Source organism: Gopherus evgoodei, chromosome 3, assembly GCF_007399415.2.
Source record: "Gopherus evgoodei ecotype Sinaloan lineage chromosome 3, rGopEvg1_v1.p, whole genome shotgun sequence".
NCBI lineage: Eukaryota > Metazoa > Chordata > Testudines > Testudinidae > Gopherus > Gopherus evgoodei.
Genome location: NC_044324.1, coordinates 106,170,552 through 106,192,025, shown reverse-complemented (window position 1 = coordinate 106,192,025; position 21,474 = coordinate 106,170,552).

Sequence of the window (21,474 nt, the reverse complement as noted above, 5' to 3'; positions counted from 1 at the left end):
GCGTTACTTCAATTTAAGCCTGGACCCGTCCACACGATGAAGCCCTTTTTTTCGACTTAAAGGGCTCTTTAAATCAGTTTCTTTATTCCACCTCCGACAAAGGGATTAGCGCTGAAATTGGCCTTGCCAGGTCAAATTTGGGGTAGTGTGGATGCAATTCGATGGTATTGGCCTTCGGGAGCTATCCCAGAGTGCTCCATTGTGACCGCTCTGGACAGAGCTCTCAACTCAGATGCACTGGCCAGATAGACAGGAAAAGACCCTTGAACTTTTGAATTTTCATTTCCTGTTTGGAAAATGTGGTGAGCTGATCACCACAGGTGACCATGCAGAGCTCATCAGCATGATGTGCACACTGCTGGGTCAATTTCTTGTTTTGATCCACTCCATCTATCTTTTACATCTTAGGCTGGCAGCAGACGGTGCAGTACGACTGCTAGCCGTCGTCATCTCCTGGCTGCTCGCCAGAAGACGGTGCAGTAGGACTGCTAGCCATCGTCATTTTCTGGCTGCTTGCCAGAAGACGGTGCAGTAGGACTGCTAGCCATCGTCATCTCCTGGCTGCTCGCCACAAGATGGGAATGACCTGTCTGAGTCTGCCCAGGTGCCCTGACTGACCTCACCAAGGTCAGCTAAAAGAGCACCCAGGAGTATGACAATGATGGCTACCAATCGTAATGCACCGTCTGCTGCCAAAAGGCAATGAGCTGCTGTTGTGTAGCAATGCATTCCCACATCTGCCAGCACTCAAGAGACATACGGTGACAGTGAGCTGAGCAGGCTCCATGCTTGCTGTGGCATGACGTCTGCTCAGGTAACCCAGGAAAAAGGCGCAAAACCATTGTCTGCCTTTGCTTTCACGGAGGGAGGGAGGGAGAATGATGCCTGACGACATGTACCCAGAATCACCCGTGACACTGTTTTTGCCCCATCAGGCATTGGGATCTCAACCCAGAATTCCACTGGGCAGTGGAGACTGCAGGAACTGTGGGATAGCTACCCACAGTGCAATGCTCCAGAAGTCGACGCTAGCCTTGGTACTGTGGATGCAGTCATCCGACTTAATGCACTTAGAGCATTTTGTGTGGGGACACACGCAATCAACTGTATAAAAACAATTTCTAAAACAATGACTTCTATAAATTCGACCTAATTTCATAGTGCAGACATACCCTAAGTGTTTCTTATGCTTCCTTATCAATTGGAGGAAGATAGAAGAAAGAGTGACTATATGACACACGTGCCAGCCCCGCTTCCACATTGTTCTCCTGAAGTTCCTCTTAATAGGCATATAAGGTTGTGCACATTTTGTACTGCAGATCCAAGTATGTATGAAGAGCTTTTAAAACCAGACTATTGATTCTGTTTAAAGGAGAGCTCACATGACATAACAGCAACAATGACAAATCGAACGAGAGAGAACATATTTGAAAGAGTTTATCAAACAAGAGGATGAGGTGGGTAGGATGTTTATGTAACCCATGTGCCCAATAGGGAGATATCTCTTTAAGAGACCCATGTGGGTGATAGGAGTGAGTTGTGTCTGGGTCATTGTTGCTAGGCAGATTTAGCCCTCCACATCCAGAAGCATTTGGATTTTGGCTGGGGTAATATGGGATATGCTTCAATAGGTTTCCTGTTACTGGGATCAGACTCCATAAGGGCATTTAGGGCAGCTGCTTTACAAAGGGCCACGTGCCATGTGTGAGTTGGGAGAAGCAGAGCCCAGGAGCAGAAAGCACTCTTTTGTCCCTAACTGAAGCATTTTGCAGCAGGTTAGTGATATTGTTAACCCTCTAACAGGGAAACCTGGGTAATGTTAATAATAGCAAGGGAAGATTAGAAGGGAAAATAATTTCTTCTGTTTTAATTGTATGCTCTGAATGTTCTTTTGATTTTAGTCAAACTGTTCTAGTTAAATTGTCTAAACTAGTGCAATTCATCAACTTTCCTTTAAAGTAGTAATGGGGAAAGAGTCATTTATATTTTGCTACTCTCAGTTTTGTATTTTCTTGTAATGGGGTTTTCTTTTTAAATCTACACTCGATTAATCAGTTAGCTGACTGGCTAACAGTGATTTCAGAAGAGGAAGGGTCTGCATGAATTCCAGTTGAAGATTCCTGCAAGCAAGTGGAGGGAAGATGTTGTTTTTGACTCAGCAGACCATAGATTTGGTGATCAAAGACTGTAACAGAGATTCAAGTGAACTCAACCTACACTTTTGAGAACTCAGTTTCTTCTCACTGTTTCGGTGGATACTGAACTGTTGAGATTTTATGTAGATCTATGTAGATTATAAAATCTTATGATATATAATATAATTTTTATAACATAACATGGTTATTTTATAAAGTATTTAATTAAATTAATTTCTTTAGTTCCTTTTGGGATTTGAATGTGGGGAGGCTGACCCTGTGCAATCCTTGCTGAAAATCCTTAAAGACCGAATTCTTGGTCTCCAGCTACTTTTGTGTGGGAATTGGGTTTGTTTTAGGCACTGGAGGAGGGCAATGAAATGAACTCTATCCCACCCAAAGGTTACATTTACTCATGTGCTTTACTCCCTAAGAGTTTGTTTACATGGTAGATTACTGTGGGGGCAATGTCAACCTACAGCACCTGGGCTCACCCTGCAGTAATGTTCTGTCTGGACACTGTTTTGAAAGTCCAAGTGCAGCTTAGCATACAATACTTGCAAGTATTTTTTCATAAGGTGGGTTGCAAATGTTATCATGAACTTGCAAGTGCTTGTTACATGTCAGCAGGCTCGCAAAAATCTAAAACATTAGTATTTTAGCAGGAGAATGCTATCCTCATGCCCTGATGACTTTCATACCTCAGGAGTTTGGTCCTCCATGTGAGTGTTCCTCCTAAGTGATGGTGAGTTCCAGTCTCTGGTGCCCTTGAAGAAGGCTTGGTTTTCATTTTAAAAAGAAAAAGTATGTTTCTAGCCACATTTCTGGGCTGCACTTCTCTAGGATGAAGCTGGTGGCTTAGCAATCTGAATGGAACTTGGAGAGAGGAGCACAGGTTGCAGCAGGGAAGAGTTTAGAGGAGGCACCAAGAAGTCATTGTGTGTGTACGTGGTTGGAATGCTAACTGAAGTTGCACCACCTCTGTAAGTTGTTCTCTTAATAAGTTTAGTTTTAGAAAGTGGCCTTTCATGTTATTACCAGGTATGTGGTACATGAAACAAAGGGAGCTAAAGATACACACTTTTTATGTGAAGGAATCAGCTATGTTTGAGGTGAAAGCCAAAGAATCATCATTCTAGCTGCTGCTTGCTAAGACAGCTGCTGTGGCACATGTGTACCTACCATTGCTGCGGTAGCCACTGGAAAGGGAACTCCTCTTCTGCATCCACCAGTGCTCATTGGGTATGCACAACTTTGTTCCTGCAACCCCAGCTGCTGACTATGTTGCTGGCACAGAGTGCCCGAGGGTGGCAACGGTTGGGTCCGTTGCCTGGTGTGCTTCACAACCAATTAAACACACCAGGGTGGAGAAGTAACCAAACTTTATTTGAGCTCAAATAAGATGCCTGGAGCCACACAGGACTCAGATCAAGCGTGCCAAACAAACAGCTTACCTAACTATTTATACTGGAACCAAAACTGCTACACATTATAACATGATCTGTCACTTACACAGTCCCCACCCAAGGCTAAGTCTGCCTAGTAACAGTCAAGTTTCCCGCCCAAAGGTTAAATCTACCCAGCAACTGAGGAAGTAGGAGTAGCCCCTCCCAACAGGGGCAACCTGAGGTCAAACATGGAGGAGTAAAACTCAAAATGGAGGAGCTGGTACACTATGGCTCAGAACAAGAGGACTTCATCGGCTGTCATGGCCTTCCATTCTCCCGAATTACCTGGGTTATACCAAGTGCGTCCCCAACAACTATTCCAGCAGGGCATGAGAAGCAGGATGACAGGAGACATAGTGCAGCAGCAGTTCCACTGAGTGGGAGTCTCACAGTGTCTGAAATCCAGCTGTCTTGCCTCTTCTGTCTGTCTGCCCAGCCTGGAATTTGAGAAGCCTGTACCGGTGGTCACAAAAGTTTTGAGAGTCACGTCTCCCCCTTATCCCTGTCCATGCCTCCCTGCCCCACTGGAGCTGGAGCCAGGAGTGGGGCCCATCACAAAGTATAGTGTAGTTGGTAAGACAGAAGATCTAAAATAAACAGCAAAGGTAGAAGAAAATTACTTCAGTAGCATATTTATGGACTCAGAGAACAGAAGTAAATAAACCAGTTAAATAGACTCATAGACTCTAGGACTGGAAGGGACCTCGAGAGGTCATCGAGTCCAGTCCCCTGCCCTCATGGCAGGACCAAATACTGTCTAGACCATCCCTAATAGACATTTATCTAACCTACTCTTAAATATCTCCAGAGATGGAGATTCCACAACTTCTCTAGGCAATCTATTCTAGTGTTTAACTACCCTGACAGTTAGGAACTTTTTCCTAATGTCCAACCTAAATCTCCCTTGCTGCAGTTTAAGCCCAGTTTGAACACAAATGATTCCTTAGGCCAAAATTAGCGAGGCTGATTCAATTTAGGAATCTTTTGTCTTACATCTAGAATATCACTGAACTAAACCGTTTCAGTTGCAGTGCCCCTCAGGTACCTATCCCACGTTTCTCTGTACAAATCCCGGAAGCAGGTGGATTCTGGGAGACTTTGAAGGGCTAGTGGTGCACTCTGGGACATCAGTGTAGATCTAGTAAAACTCAGTCACCTATTCCACATGCACAAGGGCACTAATACAGTTCACACTGAACCAGTTCGTAGCCTGGTTGAAAACATAGCTGGCTACAAACAGTTCTTAGAGCACATAAAAACTGGCTAGAGCACTTGGATGTTTTTCAGGAGTGTTCTATGTGGTTCAAATGGATCTGGAAACAGTACATTTCTCCAGTGTAGGCTAAGCACATCATGACTTACATATTGACCATTATCACATGGGGAATTCATGACATTTCTTAAATTAATACCTGTTTTCTTTTTCTTAAAGAAGTCATTGGGGGCTGAGTGGAGAAGAGGGAAGTGTCTAGAATACATTAGCCTCTCACAGCTGTGAGAGGAGGACAGAGGTTAAAACCATTGCCAATACATCCAGGGAGGCATGGGTTTTACCTAATAGAGTTTGTTGATTTATGAATAGCCCTGGGTGGTAAATACAGTTTCCCAGGCCAGCTTCCTTGGCGAGGGCTTGATTCAATGTTATCTGAGTTTTCAGAAGGTACCCTTAGAAAACCAACCCAGCCTTTTTTGCTGCTGATAGTCCCAGGCAGAAGGGAGACACAAATCAGAACAAAGAGCCATTCCCTATAAAGGAGATGCATCTGCACAAGCCACCAAAATATTGTCATCTATGTGTGCAATGGGTACTTCTTGTATATGGGAGGTCCTGTTTGAAAGTCTATGATTATATCAATACTCTGAAATTCTTAGTGGTTATAGAATCATTGGATGCTTTTTCACTGTACTAAGAACAATTAGTATAAGAGGGTATAAGAGCAACATTTCAAATAAGGAAAATGTGGACTCTAGGGCTGCAGGCCTGACAGAGTATTGAAACCATAATTAAATAAAAGGTCAGGTGACCCAAGGTGGTAGAGGGGTAAAAGGTCTTCTGATCACAACCAGAAATCCACCACTAGGGTTAAGTTAATTTGCACCAACTCCGTCAAGGGTAAGAAATACAGATTTAAGCAATGTCTCTTAATTATGACAGTGCACATGGTACAGGATTCTATACAGAAAAAAAGTGAGAGACTGTAATTCCTGTTATTCTCATGACTGAACTTAATATTTTTGTGTGAGGTTTTAAATAATTGGAAAAGCAGATTAGTAGAAAGTGGCACAAAATGTTAGAGTAGCTTCTTTTAGAATGAAGGATTTATTACACTGCATGTTCATAGATTCATAGACTTAAGGTCAGAAGGTACCGTTATGGTCATCTAGTCTGACCTCCTGCACAATGCAGGCCACAGAATCTCACCCACCCACCCACTTCTGTAACAAACCTCTAACCTATGTCTGAGTTATTGCAAGTCCTCAAATCATGGTTCAAACACCTCAAGGTGCAAAGAATCCTCCAGCAAGTGACCCTTGCCCCATGCTGCAAAGGAAGGCAAAAAACTTCCAGAGCCTCTGCCAATCTTCCTTGGAGGAAAATTCCTTCCCGACACCAAATATGGTGATCAGTTAAACCCTGAGCATGTGGGCAAGACTCACCAGCCAGCACCCAGGAAGGAATTCTCTGTAGTAACTCAGATTCCACCCCATCTAATGTCCCATCACAGACCATTGGGCCTATTTACCAGCTAATAATCAAAGATCAATTAATTGCCAAAATTAGGCTGTCCCATCATACCATCCCCTCCATAAACTTATCAAGCTTAGTCTTGAAGCCAGATATGTCTTTTGCCCCCACTACTCCCCTGGGAAGGCTGTTCCAGAACTTCACTCCTCTAATGTTTAGAAACCTTCATCTAATTTCAAGTCTAAACTTGCTAGTGTCCAGTTTATATCCATTTGTTCCTGTGTCCATATTGGTACTAAGCTTAAATAATTCCTCTCCCTCCCTGATATTTATCCCTCTGATATATTTATAGAGAGCCATCATATCTCCCCTCAGCCTTCCTTTGGTTAGGCTAAACAAGCCAAGCTCTTTAAGTTTCCTTTCATAAGACAGGTTTTCCATTCCTCCGATCATCCAAGTAGCCCTTCTCTTTACCTGTTCCAGTTTGAATTCATCCTTCTTAAACATGGGAGACCAGAACTGCACACATTATTCCAGATGAGATCTCACCAGTGCCTTGTATAACGGTACTAATACCTCCTCATCTTTGCTGGAAATACCTCGCCTGATGCATCCAAAAACCGCATTAGCTTTTTTAACAGCCATATCACATTGGCGTCTCATAGTCATTCTGTGATCAACCAATACTCCAAAGTCCTTCTCCTCCTCTATTACTTCCAACTGATGTGTCCCCAATTTATAACCAAAATTCTTGTTATTAATCCCTAAGTGCATGACCTTGCTCTTTTCACTATTAAATTTCATCCTATTACTCTTATTCCAGTTTACAAAGTCATCCAGATCTTCCTGTATGATATCCTGGTCCTTCTCTGTGTTAGCAATACCTCCCAGCTTTGTGTCATCCGCAAACTTTATTAGCACATTCTCACTTTTTGTGCCAAGGTCAGTAATAAAAAGATTAAATAAGATTGGTCCCAAAACTGATCGCTGAGGAACTCCACTAGTAATCGCCTTCCAGCCTGACAGTTCACCTTTCAGTATGACCCATTGTAGTCTCCCCTTTAACCAGTTCCTTATCCACCTTTCAGTTTTCATATTGATCCCCATCTTTTCCAATTTAACTAATAATTCCCTATGTGGAACCATATCAAATGCCTTACTGAAATAGAGTTAAATTAGATCCCCTGCGTTTCCTTTTTCTAAAAATCTGTTACTTTCTCAAAGAAGGAGATCAGGTTGGTTTGGCCCGATCTACCTTTTGTAAAACCATGTTGTATTTTGTTCCAATTACCCTTGACCTCAACTACTTTCTCCTTCAAATTTTTTTCCAAAAGCTTGCATACTACAGATGTTAAACTAACAAGCCTATAGTTACTCGAATCACTTTTTTTCCCTTTCTTAAAAATAGGAACTATGTTAGCAATTCTCCAGTTGTACGGTACAACCCATGAATTTACTGATTCATTAAAAATTCTTGCTAATTGGCTTGCAATTTCATATGCCAGTTCCTTTAATATTCTTGGATGAAGATTATCTGGGCCCTCCGATTTTGTCCCATTAAGCTGTTTGAGTTTAGCTTCTACCTCAGATGTGGTAATATCTACCTCCATATCCTCTTTCCCATTTGTCATCCTACCATTATACCTAAGCTCCTCATTAGCCTCATTAAAGACTGAGGCAAAGTATTTGTTTAGATATTGGGATAGTTTTGCCACAGAGGGAAGAAAGGACAAATAGCTCCTGGAATGGCTGATTCAGACTATTTTATTTCTGGACTCTCAGTGAAAAGTGATTACAGGTAGAGTATATAAAAGCTTCCACAGTTTGAGTAAAACTAACAAAATTAACTATAAGTACAAATGGGCCAAAACCTCTGATTTCCCAACGAAAGAGGAATAATGAGATAGTAGTGTACACCAAGAACAGTGCTCCACCTGCAGCCAGATAGATGCTCAATATATATTACAGAGTTTCTATTATACCCCTTACAAGATTATGGGCCTGTGATGCGATGTCCACACAGCACAGCAGGTTGTTAGGACAATTAACCTGACAGGCTGCACCTGGGAAGAGCCAGGGACTGATGGGCTGATTGATGATGAAACCCAGCTGGGCAGAGGCAGCCTGAGCTTGTACAAAGCCTGCAAGCTGAGAATATAAGAGGTTTGCTGAGGAAGTAGTCTGTAGTCACTCCCTAGGAGAAGGGTCTTGTGTGAGAGGCTAGTGAGATGCTGAAGAAAGAAGCAGTTTACAGTTTCTTCCTGGGAGGAGAGAATTTGGACTGGTAGACCCAGAAGATGAGGCTAGAAGATAGAGAAGGGCATGAGAAAGGAGTCTGGGGAAATGGCAACAAGGTCTGGGAGCAAGTATCCTGTAGTTGCTAGATGTAGGATCGCTGGGCTGGATCCCAGAATGATGAATGGACCCAGATTCCCCTACCAGCTTCTGGTAAAGTTGCACAGGACCTGGCCTTGGACTGGAAGACTGTCTAGAGTGGCATGAGGATTTTGTCTGGTACTAAGGAAGGGGAGGACTATGCACTGATCTGGATGGAAAGCTCCGTCAGAGAGAGAGCACCGCAAGTCCTGTAAAGTGAAGAGGGATGTGGTGTGAGCAACCATCAGAAAGGGGGCATCTGACCTCAAAGAAGCTGATTCCCCCAGATGTAACCCCAAGGAGGTATGCTAGTGGTGAGTGAACCCCATGGCAAGGCCATAAATTTGTCTCACAAGTAATGTTGAAGAAATTGCAGTGAGGAAGGAAACTTTATAATTTGCAAAGTACAGCCCCAAAGTACAGAATTATTGGCAGAAAATTATATAAATCATCAAAAAAACCACTGGGATGGGAAATATTGAGTTTTCCCCATACGAGGTTGTTTTTGGACAGTGTAAACAATACTGAGATAGTGAATGCAAACACACACACATTTGTAAAAATGTTATTTTTAGCAGGGAACCAAACTACAGTAAAAGCTTGGAAGCCTGAATCCCCAATGAATTGTAATGACTGGTTATGGAGAATCTAGTATATGGTAAAAATGGTCTTTGGATATAATTGAGTGATTTTTTTAGGAGTATAATTCTCAGTTTCAAAGTAACCTAGGCACTTAAGCGCTTGTCATATTTACTTGCATTATGTCCTTTGCCCCTAAAGCTTTTTGAATGTAGAACTCGGGCTCCTAAGTCACTTAGGCACTTCTGAAAACTTTGTCCTGGGGAGTCTAAATTACATTGACTTTTTAATGAGACTCAGGGCTCCTGAGGGGCTAAGTCTTACTCCTACAAATGGAAAATTAGTACTTTTTGAAGAGTTTGCAACTTGAAATGTCTGTTTGGCTTAAAAAAAAAAGCCTTCTTTCTTACATCACTTGGCAGAACATTTCAAACCCTGAGGGAATTGGACACCCAGACAACTCAGTTTGAAATTTTTGACTAAACTTATTTCTCTATTTTGGAAAAAATAATAATTTGTGCATGTCAAGTATCAGTGGAAAACTCTGAATGTCTGTTTCAGAATAGACGTTGCTAATGTTTGGTACTATGGCAGGGGATGAGACTTGCTATTTTATTTTGAAAGGGTGGATTGTGCAGTTCACTTTGGTCAACATGAAAGTCATGAGGCTACTTCTGTGAGTAAATGCTCAACTGCTGTGCTTTGTTGTTCAGATGCCTTATTTAAGCTCTGATTTGGCATATGTGTAATTTGAGGACTTCTTGATGCCAACTGGCAGAGCGGTACATAAGAGTTACAGGAATCCCTTGGATCTGGCATCTACCTACTAGTCCACCAAAGAATGTAATGCAAGGTCTGTAATGAAAGCTGTGTCACACTGGTCATAACCATTGTGAGATGGATGCACAGAAAACACGTGGTTATGTCTAAATACTGAAAATTATGTTCTCAAGGTCTAAAAGGTGATACACTTACCCCTGACAGGAAGTGGGGGAAGAGACACTATCTTATTCTGGCTGGTCTTGTGCGAATTAAGTATTGTATGATTCACAATGGATGCCCATTTATAGTTACAGAGGCTAATTTTCTAGTCGCACAAAACTGAACACCCTAGCTCTGCCCCTGCCCACTCCTTCAGTGGCTTGCTCTCTTCCCCTTGCCCACTCACTTGGAGTGGGGCTGGGGCTGAAGGGTTTGGGGTGCAAGAGGAGGCTCCAGGCTGGGGCTGAGGGATTTGGAGTGTGAGAGTGGGCTGCAGGCTGAGGCAGGGGGTTGGGGTGGAGTCAGGGATGAGGGCTTTGGGGTGCAGGAGGGTGCTCTGGGTTTGGAGGGGGCTCAGAGCTGGGGCAGGGGGTTGGGGCATGGGCTTACCTTGGGCAGCTCCCAGTCGGGAGAGCTCTGGCACTGCAGCGTGCCCTGGAAGCAGCCAGTGGGGTGGGGGGGAGAGAGGGCAGGAGGCTCCATGTGCTGCTCTTGCCTGCAGGCACTGCCCCCTCTTTCCCAGCCAATAGGAGTGCGGAGCCAGTGCTTGGGGTGGGGGCAGTGTGCAGAGCCCCACGGCCTCTCCATCTAGGTGCCAGACCAGCTGGCTGCTTCTGGGGTGCAGTGCTGTGCCAGCCAGGACAGGTAGGGACTAGTCTGCCTTAGCACCGCTGACCGGACTTTCAGTGGCTTGGTCGGTAGTGCTGACTGGAGCCTCCAGGGTCCCTTTTTGACAGGGTGTTCCGGGCAAAAATTGAACACCTGGTCACCCTATTTATAGTCTCAGCAAAAGGCTAATCAATAGATTGCTTGTGCAGAAGGTCAAAACCAAAAGCAGCAGAGGTAATCCTGTTTAGGATTAAAACAATGAACTTTTGGAAACTATACCTGGAGTGCAGATGAATCCCCAGTTATTTTTACAGTCTGTGAGGACAAGTCACTGGGGGTCTTATGAGAAGGGATCTCAGCCAAACTGGTTGAAAATGCCAAGAAAAGGATGTGGGGTAAGCTATCTTGTAGGAGACAGGGGAATGTCTTGTGAGTTAAGTTTAGGATCCAGAAAGCATGTTATGATTTTTTTTTAAATGTAACCATTTGTTACCAATATTCTTGCTCTATCACTTGAACCTCTGTTCTTTGATAAACTTATTCATGTTTTCACTAGATTATAGATAGTATTTAGAAAATTATATAATCTCTGTTAAGTGGAGTGATGATCCTAACTTGAATCTTGCAAGCTGGTGTGTACATTATTCCCAAGGGAGTAGTTTCAGAGTTCTGTGCATGTTCAGTGGAACAGAGGCAAGTTCTCCAGGCGTCCAGGTTGGTGTGTGCCTCTCATTAACTTATACAGACAGAGTAGGGCCTGCGGAGGCCTGGCAGGCAGTACTTTTCTTGCCAGAGCCTGGTAGTTTCAGGGAGCTGATTCCCAGCAGGCACAGACAAGACTTAAGCTAAAGGCAGAGGGTGGCGGGGTGCCTCACAACCCTGACTATCCCTGGGAAAGCATCTCATATATATGGAGCAGAGGTTTTATGATTAACCAAGATATCAGAAAAGGATTTTCAAAAACACTCAGTGTTGACCTTCAGAAGGAGCAGAATTAGGTCAATGCTGATTGTTTTTGAAAATTTCAACCTAGATGTCCAAGACGAATACCCAAGTTGCATGCATCTGACAATGGTGGTTATTCTAATTTGTGAAAAAAAGATAATTTAACTTCAATAAGCCCCCCTTTTTTTAATAAAAGAAGCTGCTTTCACTGTAGAGGGCTACTGTGCAGGGCTTTCATATGGAATGTGGTCATGTGGATAGTGTCATGGGTTGTATAAATGTTGAGTGTTGGTTGAGGAAATTGCAGTTACATTTGATAACATTAAAGAAGAGTGGAGAATTTGTGGAGTTTGTCACATTTCAATTAATGTGAAATCTATGTGACTAGACAAGTTTCCTCTTTGTTTAGCGCAGGGGTCGGCAACCTTTCAGAAGTGCTGTGCCGAGTCTTCCTTTATTCACTCTAATTTAAGGTTTCGTGTGCCAGTAACACATTTTAATGTTTTTAGAAGGTCTCTTTCTAGAAGTCTATAATATATAACTAAACTAATGTTGTATATAAAGTAAGGTTTTTAAAATGTTTAAGAAGCTTCATTTAAAATTAAATTTAAAATGCAGAGTCCCCCGGACCGGTGGCCAGGACCCGGGCAGTGTGAGTGCCACTGAAAATCAGCACGCGTGCTGCCTTCAGCACCTGTGCCATAGGTTGCCTACTCCTGGTTTAGCCTGTGCAGTGTCCATTCATAAATCTCAGGGTTTGAATTTGTATTCTCCACTAGTCAGTGTAATTCAGGTTACAAAAGGCAGTGTAAGATTGCCTTTCTTTTATCCACATAACTTAGCAGATCTTCAAAAGTTACTTCGTCCCTTACTGGTTGCAGTTCTCTCCTCATAAAACTAGAAAATGTGTGCGCCCCCACATTTGTCAAGCCTAGGCAGGATATTGTTTCTGAGCTTATTGGTAAAGAAAATGCAAGTAACAGCATAACAGTTCACTCCTGTAACAGTAGCTAGATAGGTACATAAATCACTCTCCACTACTCCAAGTGTTAAGTGCATAATGCTGTTAGTTCTGCTATCTCTTTTCACTAGCTTGATATACAGTTCTTGCACTGGATCTTCTGCTTATGTGAAACAAGCATGTAAGAGTAACTTACAGGGAAATGGACAGGTTTTTGTTTTTTTTTCCCTTACCACCTAGAACAGAAAGAGAGGGCTAACTGTCAGCACAGGCATAGACTTTCTAATGTGCCATGGGGTGCTTCCCCGCCAACTTCACCCCTCCCCCTAAGGCCCTGCCTCTTCCTGCCCTGCCTCCTCTCCCAAGCACACCCTGTGGAACAGCTGATCTGTGGTGGGTGTGAGGTGCTGGAGGAAGGGGAGGTGCTGATGTGGAGTGGGGGCTGCCAGTGAGTGCTAAACACCCACCATTTTTTCTCCCATTGGTCCAGCCTTGGAACACCCATGGAGCTGGTGCCTATGACTGTGAGGAATAAGGAAACACCTCTGGGATTTTTAGCAGCAAGGAAACTCACTAGAGAGAACTGCATTATAAGTCTATATTTGAGGTCAAGCTGCATGTAACACTACTTGTAACAGATATAACTGCATTCTTCTCGATGAGTGTGTACATTCTATATCTGCCTTTTGTTTAACAGGGTTGTGTTCAGAGATGCAGGTGAAAACTAAAATAGAATTATGGATGTGTAGAAGGACACATCTTGTGTACAAGTTTGATGCAACAGGTAGAAATACTAGTATTTCTGCTATATGTGTGTGTGTATATGTATGTGTATAGCTTACATAAGCACACGCGCATATATATATATATATATATATATAGTGTGCATGTGTGTATGTAAGCTGTAGTTTTCAATAAGGGGCTGTAATGAGGGCACTCACCTCCAGAGTGCATTCTAGTGACTGGGTGTGGTACTGCTGGCCTTTCTGTCCTGGCTCCATTTTTGGAGCTTGCTGACTTCACTAGGTGGGTCTTCAGTGGCTCAGCCCTCCAGACAAATTACACAATCAAAACTGGATTCCTTCCAGAGTAGCAAAGAGTTGAACAAACTGTCTACCCTCATCAGGGTCTCCAGCCCCATCTTTGGGCCCTCTAAATTCAGACTTAGGTTCAGGCCTCTCTAAAGGAACTTTGTTGCCTGCTCAGGGCTTAGACCGCTTGGTTAGTGGCTGGTGGGGGAACCCAGGCCTGACCACTTCTCTGGATTCCAACCCAGGGATCCTATAAATAGCAGCTACATACTGCTGCTTCTAGTTCACTGCTGCTATTCCCTGGACCTTTTTCCCACATCAGCCCTGAGAGAAGGGTGAAGAGAAAGGGGTTAAGTTCTAAGATCCTTTTACTCACTGAATGCAAATGCTGCCCATACCTGTCTTCTGACTCTCTCTCAAGCTCCTATGTCTGGCAAGGAGCACCTTTCTTTGCTCCTCTGGTTCCAGACAAGAACTGACCAGCTCAGTCCTGCAGCTCCTCTTTATCTGAGCCAACTGGGCTCTGATGGCTGCTTCTATGCAACCTCTCTAGGCAGGCCTGGATGACCCACCTTCATGGTTCCTTTCCTGGGTTGGAGTGTGGTAGGACTATGAAGGCCTGGTATACCCTGTCACAGGCACACACTACACAATGTTGCCACTGTTACACAAATGGAAGACGAGCAGTGATGGAAATGCTATGATGCTGGATGCTTTAGAAGACTGAGATTACCTGCAGTTTAATAAAGTTTTGATATAATAAAGTTTTGATAATTCTAGACAACTAAAAATATGAAACTGATCTCTCTAAAAATGCGACCTTTGTCCTTTTATCCCATTACATTTTTTGAGAACTCGTATAATCTATTTATGATCTATGCCCAAAGTAAATGTACAATTAGAAGCTGTCAAAGGGGACTACTACAGACTGCAGGTAAAAACAATTTTTTTTTCTATTTGCATTTCAGTGGTATTAAGATATTTGAAAAAAATCTCATTATTCAAATTATATTGTACAAACTTGGTAGAAAAAGAACATTCCCCAAATGGTTCTGTATGGAGATTGATAATTGCCTTTATTCATTTGTCAGCTATATAAATTACAGATGAATGTTTCAGAAGTTGATTGACTGAAAACACAAGGTTACAATGGAAATGTGACCACTATAGTTAAGAACATGCACTAGAGCTCCCTGTCCGATGGCTTTTGCTCTCAGTTTACTTCTCCCACTCTTCTTCGAATCAGTGTCTCTGGGCTGATTGCCTGCAAGTATTTAGCACATAACAAGAGGTCAGATGAGATGCAGAAGGAAACTTTGAGGGAAGTTTGGATATATACGGAAACGTGGCATCTGTTTGTTCATAATTGGCCAAACCAAAATTCTCCCAAGTCCTCCCAAACATTGGGAATATTTGGATCTAGATCTGAACATCCTGGGTCAGGCCCATCCCTAGAGTGGATACGAAAAACAGATAGGTGAGACTGACGGCTGGTGCTAGAGAAGAAAAGAAGGGGGAGCAGAAAAGAGTGCCATAATCCCTGTTGATATTATCGCATGTATGCCCAGAATTATGCATGCAAAATTCTTCCTTTGGCACATTCTAGATTTGCTGGTGAAATATAGAACTCATTTGGCAGTTTAAAGGAATGATATTTGAATGGCAATATCATGAAATGGTTCTTCAGTAGAAATTATTCTGGCAATTTTTGGTATCAAAACAATCTCATAATTTATTGCTTTTCTGAAGTTTGATTCAAACCAGTAGACAATTTATGAACAGTAAATTGCCACTGCTGTTCTTGCAGGGCACATATTAGAGCACAGCTTCAGCAATTTACTACAACAGTGTTTTGTAAGGAGAGGGGGCAGGGGGTGGAGTGAAAAAGATCTTTTCAGGTCTCTTCTGAGGCTTTAGCAGTCAGATGAAAGTGTCTGTGTCTAAATGTCCTCCTGCAGAGTAATTGCCATAGCAGCTCATATAAAAGAAACAGTAGAAAGGTGTAAAAGTCATTAGCTAGGGAGAAATAGGAAGCAATCAGCAACAATTTAAACAAATTATTACCATGAAATTACACTCTCCATTTGAGAAGTGCCTAGGGTCTGTTAAAGCTATATAGGCCTCCACTGGCTTCCATCCTACTGCAGGGGTGTTGGAATAATTTGTATAGTCGGGGTGCTGAAAGCTATTGAACAAAACTGTAAACCCTGTACATGATGGAAACCACTTGAAGCTGGGGTGTGTGTGTTCAGACTGCGGAAAACTTCTTTTTTTCTGTTTGTTTATAAAGTGTTGGATTTAGGTATTAAGCAAGTATCTATGATTCTAAGTGCTTAAATTTTACTCTGTCCCAGGCTGTTGCTGGATATTAGTGCTGTTATGTTCGTGTGTGTGAGTGAGAGAGTGAACATGGTGGCTTTTCAAATCAATGCCATTATGAGTTGTGCCCTCAAAGTATGTAGTTCATAGGTAGCTGTTTTTGACAGTAACAGTGTGCATGTGTTTTTGTTTTTGTAAGATCATCCGCATGTGAGATGAGGGGGGAATACATATATAGGACAGCTGTCTTTTTGACCCCTTTCTGAAGTCATAAGTATGGTGGGGTTTATCTCAGGACACTATGCTGTTGCTCTGTCACGCACAGCCAGCTCCCTGGGAACTCAGTGGAGTACCAGGAGGGAGGTTTTTGTTGCCACTCTGCATCTCCTCTATGAATCATCCAGTGGCTGCTGGCACAGGCCCAAGGCTTTCCCTAAACACCTGTATGCTGCTGCTTTCTCAAGTCTCACCAAATCAGCAATAGCATTGAATTAAGGATCAAACAAGTCTTCACAGGAAGCTCTGAAAACATGGGAGAATAGTTCTGGCTGTACATCACTTCTAGGGTGATTTTTCCTTTAACCCTTCTCTCATTTTTGTTACTTGTGACATTGAAGGGGCAGGGCACAATAGGGTGACCAGACGTCCTGATTTTATATGGACAGTCCCAATTTTGGGGTCTTTTCCTTGTATAGGCTCTTATTACCCCCACCCCCTGTCCTGATCTTTTCACACTTGCTGTCTGGTCACCCTAGGGCACAATTATATGATCTTTAAGAGTTTCAGTTGTGCTGCTTAGCCACAATTCTTGATTACTTCTATCAACCAACTCTGAAGTCACAAATATGATGGTAACGCCAAGTAAGGAATAAGCAACAGGAGCCAATAAGTTCTTAAACACCTCCTTTTGTAGATTTTTATTTATGAATTGAGATCGATATGAAACCATAATAATCACTGAGTAGAACATTTTTAAAAAATATGGGATCTGTGAATATCAATGGGTTACTGTTAAGGCAGAGTCTGTTTTTAGAGCACCTAGCACAACAGGGTCCATGACTGAGGCTCTTAGGTGCTATGATAATGCAGGTAATTAATAGTAGTAGAATGATAAATGCAGCCAACTACTTTGTCATTTGATGGCACTGTGCTTTTAAATCAGATTATCAGACTGTAGACTTGGAATTTCTGGGTGAACTCAGGGTTTTATTCCACCTATGCCTGTCAGGAACTTGCAATGTTATCACTTATTGACCCAGCCATATCCTTTGCTTACAGGGATTGAATCTGGGACCTTTACACAGAAAAGTTTGAGTGTCTACCATTTGAGCTAGAGAATGATATTCGCTGGCTGCATCAGTAGCAGACTCAAACTGCCATACATGTTCTATTGCTAGATAGAGCCACAGTGTGATAACATGGGTTATACATACATTAAACAAATTTTCAGTTAGCAGGTTTTTAAGTGTACAAATTCCAAAATGATCAGTAAATGCTTTCAAAATATCTTAAGCTTATGTTGCTGTATGTTTCTCTGGGCCCTCAGTACAGGACATTTAAACTGAACATAAAATACCTATTGTTCCCAGATCTGGATTTGAGAACAGGCTGGTGAAGACGAATCTTGTTCTCCTTAAATGGTCAAATCTGGTTCTGTTGAAGTCAGTAGTAGGTTTTAGTGTGCATGTGTCTGTGTGCGCGCGTGCAGGCTCCACAGGGACATGTCACAGCTTCTGAGGAGGTGCCTGAGGTGAGGGCTGCAAGGAGCCTGCACCCCAAACACCCTCCCAAGCTCCAGCTAGTCTGGACTGGACTTTTAATGGCCTGGTCAGCAGTGCTGACTGGAGCCACCAGGGTCCCTTTTCACCAGGCATTCTGATTGAAAACTAGATGCCTGGCAACCCTAGTGTGGCATGTGGGGTATATCTACATTCAAGTTGATGATGTAACTTCCAACTCTGGAGAACGCATGGGTGGCAGAACAAGGGGGGGCCCAAGGCCCCCTGCCCTTCCTTTCCCACCTGAAGGCCCACCTCCCCAGCCTGTCCAGAAGCTGGAGCCTGGTCCAGAGCAGCTTGGGGAGCTGCAGACCCTCCACCTGACTGGGGTTGAGGGACCCGAGAGCAGCCCCCGGCCTGTGTCTCCATTCCCTGGGTCCCCTGCCCAAGGCAGATGGAGGGTCTGTGGCTCCCCCAGCTGTCTGGTGGCTCTCTGGTCCCCAAGGCTCTGTCATGAGCCAGCTCTGGGTAAGAGCTGTTTGGGCATTTGTGGGGAGCTGCAGGCCCTTCACTTGCCATGGGCAGGGGGGCCCAGGAGTGGGGACACATGCTAGTGGCTGGTTTCAGCCTCCCCCACCCTGGGCAGGTGAAGGTGCCCAAGATCCCTGGCCCAGCTATAGCTTCTGACCTTGCCAGGGGGTGGGGCCTCGGGGGGAGGGAGGGAAGAAGGTATCAGGAGTGGGGCCATGGTGGTGATGGGGCCTCATGCCCCCCCTTTTAGGAAGACTCCGTTGCACCTGGGTGGACATACATATGCACGTTAGCTTTGAGATAACACACTAAAAAAGAGACGCAGCCCTGATGTCACAGTGGCAGGAGGGTTTAGTTACCAAGAGTAAAATCCCAAGGTATGTGTTTGGGTGGCTAGCTGGTCCTGCTACCTGTGCCACCACTGCTACTTTTCTATTTTGGGCATGCTAGCTTGTGTGTTGCTTTATTAATAATAATAATAATAATTAATAATATAATAAAAAAGTGTGCATCTGTCTACCCAAGCTGTAAATCGCACCTCTCCACCCAGCAATTTGAATGTATACGTACCCTTAAAGTGAGCTGTGAAACAAGCTGCTCTGTTCTTTGCATTAATACATTACTATCCTAATAACACTGTGTGGTGCTTTTGGTATATGCTAGTATTGATTTTAGGTGAAGTAGAAACCATTCATCATGTTGTTTGTTTACACCTTGACTGTCAGGGGTATAGTATATTGATCAGTATAAACAAAAGACGGTTACTCACCTTTGAAACTGTTGTTCTTCGAGATGTGTTGCTCATCTCCATTCCAATTAGATGTGTGCACGCCGCGTGCACGTTCGTCGGAGACTTTTTACCCTAGCAACACTCGGTGGGCCGGCAGGTCGCCCCCTGGAGTGGCGCCGGTATGGCGCCTGATATATACCCCTGCCAGCCCATCCGCTCTTCAGTTCCTTCTTGCCGGCTACTCCGACAGTGGGGAAGGAGGGCGGGTGTGGAATGGATATGAGCAACACATCTCGAAGAACAACAGTTACAAAGGTGAGTAACCGTCTTTTCTTCTTCGAGTACTTGCTCATATCCATTCCAATTAGGTGATTCCCAAGCCTTACCTAGGCGGTGGGGTCGGAGCGAGACTTGCGGAATGTAAAACCATTGAGCCGACAGCGGCATCGTCTCTAGCCTGTTGGACCAATGCATAGTGCGATGCAAAGGTGTGGACGGAAGACCAGGTGGCCGCGCGGCAGATTTCCTGTATGGGAACATGGGCCAAAAACACGGCAGAGGAGGTGTGAGCCCGAGTAGAATGGGCGGTAAGATGGCCAGTCGGAACATGAGCCAAGTCGTAGCATGCCTGAATACAGGATGTCACCCAAGATGCAATATGCTGGGAGGAGATTGCCATGCCCTTCATACGTTCCGCCACCGCCACAAATAGCTGAGGTGAGCAGCGGAAGGGCTTGGTCCTCTTGATGTAGAAGGCGAGAGCCCTGCGGACATCCAAAGAATGGAGCTGTTGCTCTCATCGCGATGAATGCGGCTTTGGACAAAAGACTGGCAGGAAGATGTCCTGGTTAACAGGAAAGGCGGAGACGACCTTAGGGAGGAATGCCGGGTGCGGTTGCAGCTGTACCGTGTCCTTATGGAACACCGTGTATGGAGGATCCACAGTCAGTGCACGAAGCTCCAAGACTTGTCTAGCCGAGGTGATAGCGACTAGGAAAGCTACTTTCCAGGACAGGTACAGCAGCGAGCATGTGGCCAAAGGCTCGAAAGGGGGCCCCATGAGCCTGGTTAAGACAAGGTTTAGGTCCCAGGTAGGGGTAGGCCGTTTGACCTGTGGGTATAGACGCTCCAAGCCCTTGAGGAATCTTGACACTATAGGGTGAGAAAAAACGGAACTGCCAGCTTCGCCCGGATGGAAGGTGGATATAGCCGCCAGATGTACTCGTAGAGAGGAGATTCTCAATCCCTGCTGTTTTGAGAGACCACACGTAGTCTAGAATAGTGGGGACTAATGCAGAATGCGGAGAATGGCCGTGCTGGGTACACCAGTGGCAGAAGCGCTTCCATTTTGCGAGGCAGGTCAAGCACATGGAGGGCTTCCTGCTACCCAGCAACACCTGCTGTACTGCGGCGGAACAGTGCAACTCTGACTGGTTTAATCAGACAGGAGCCATGCAGTCAGATGAAGGGACTGCAGGTCCGGATGGTGCATCCTGCCGAAGTCTTGTGTGATCAGGTCCGGCCAAAGCGGCAGGGGAATTGGGTCTGCCAAGGACAGGTCGAGCAGCATGGTGTACCAGGGCTGCCTCGGCCAAGCCGGAGCGATCAGGATGAGGCAAATTCTGTCCCTTCGGAGTTTGAGCAGGACTCGGTAGACAAGAGGGAAGGGTGGAAAGGCGTAACAGAGGCGGCCCGTCCACGGGATCAGGAATGCGTCCGACAGGGAGCCCAGGGAGCGACTCTATAGAGAGCAGAACACCTGGCATTTCCTGTTCATTCTGGATGCAAACAGGTCTATGTGGGGAAATCCCCACCTCCGGAAAATCGAATGAAGAACATCCGGACAGATGGACCATTCGTGAGATAGGAAGGATCTGCTCAGGTGATCTGCGAGGGTGTTCCGTACCCCCGGGAGAAAGGAGGCCACTAGATGTATGGAGTGGGCTATACAAAAGTCCCACAGACGTATTGCTTCCTGACACAGAGGGGAGGACCGGGTCCCGCCCTGCTTGTTGATGTAATACATTGCCGTTGTGTTGTCCGTGAACACCGCAACACAACGGCCGTGTAGATGGCACTGAAACGCTTGGCATGCCAGTCTGACTGCTCTCAGCTCCCGCACCTTGATGTGGAGCGTCAGTTCCCGTGGTGACCAGAGGCCTTGGGTGCGCAGGAGCCCTAAGTGGGCACCCCAGCCCAGCGAGGACGCGTCCATCGTTAGGGACACGGAGGGCTGGGGAGGATGAAACGGCAGGCCCACACACACTTGGGATGACGTCTTCCACCAGTCAAGGGAGCCTAGAACGTCCGGCGGAATCATCAGGATTGTGTCTATGGTGTCCCTGCGTGGCCGATAGGCCGACGCGAGCCAGGTTTGCAGAGGGCGCATGCACAGTCTTGCATGTCTTGTGACGAAAGTGCATGC